We start from the raw sequence: 481 nt of genomic DNA on the forward strand, positions 1-481 counted from the left end.
CTATTAGGCATCTAAGTTGATATGTTGAGTAGTTTTTGAGAATTAAGTGGGGGAATTCAAGCTAGAGATGTAAATTAAAGTTAATAAAATATAGGATATATTTATGGCCCCGAGACTGGATGAGAACTCCCAAAGGTGTGAAGACAGTAACAGAGCTTACATGCTAAGGCTTGTGAGAGTTTCGAACTTTATAGATTGAGAAAATAATAAGTAAAAATTAAATTCTAAAAAAATACAATGAAAAATATGAGTAAGAGCTCATAAGCATGTTTTACCTTCTTTCTGGTCTCACTATGTCACAATGATAGAAATATCATTCAAAAAGAAAAAAATCCCTTTTTGAATTTCCGACAGCCATGACTTTGTTGAAATTATGATGTAGAAAGAGGATGACACTAGGATTTACCTAGTTGACCCAGTCAATGACTACATGGCCCTAAACATTACACGAATGTTTTCTAAGATGTATAATAGTCTCCTA

This window comes from Mandrillus leucophaeus, unplaced genomic scaffold, assembly GCF_000951045.1.
Source record: "Mandrillus leucophaeus isolate KB7577 unplaced genomic scaffold, Mleu.le_1.0 Scaffold25, whole genome shotgun sequence".
Classification (NCBI taxonomy): Eukaryota; Metazoa; Chordata; class Mammalia; order Primates; family Cercopithecidae; genus Mandrillus; species Mandrillus leucophaeus.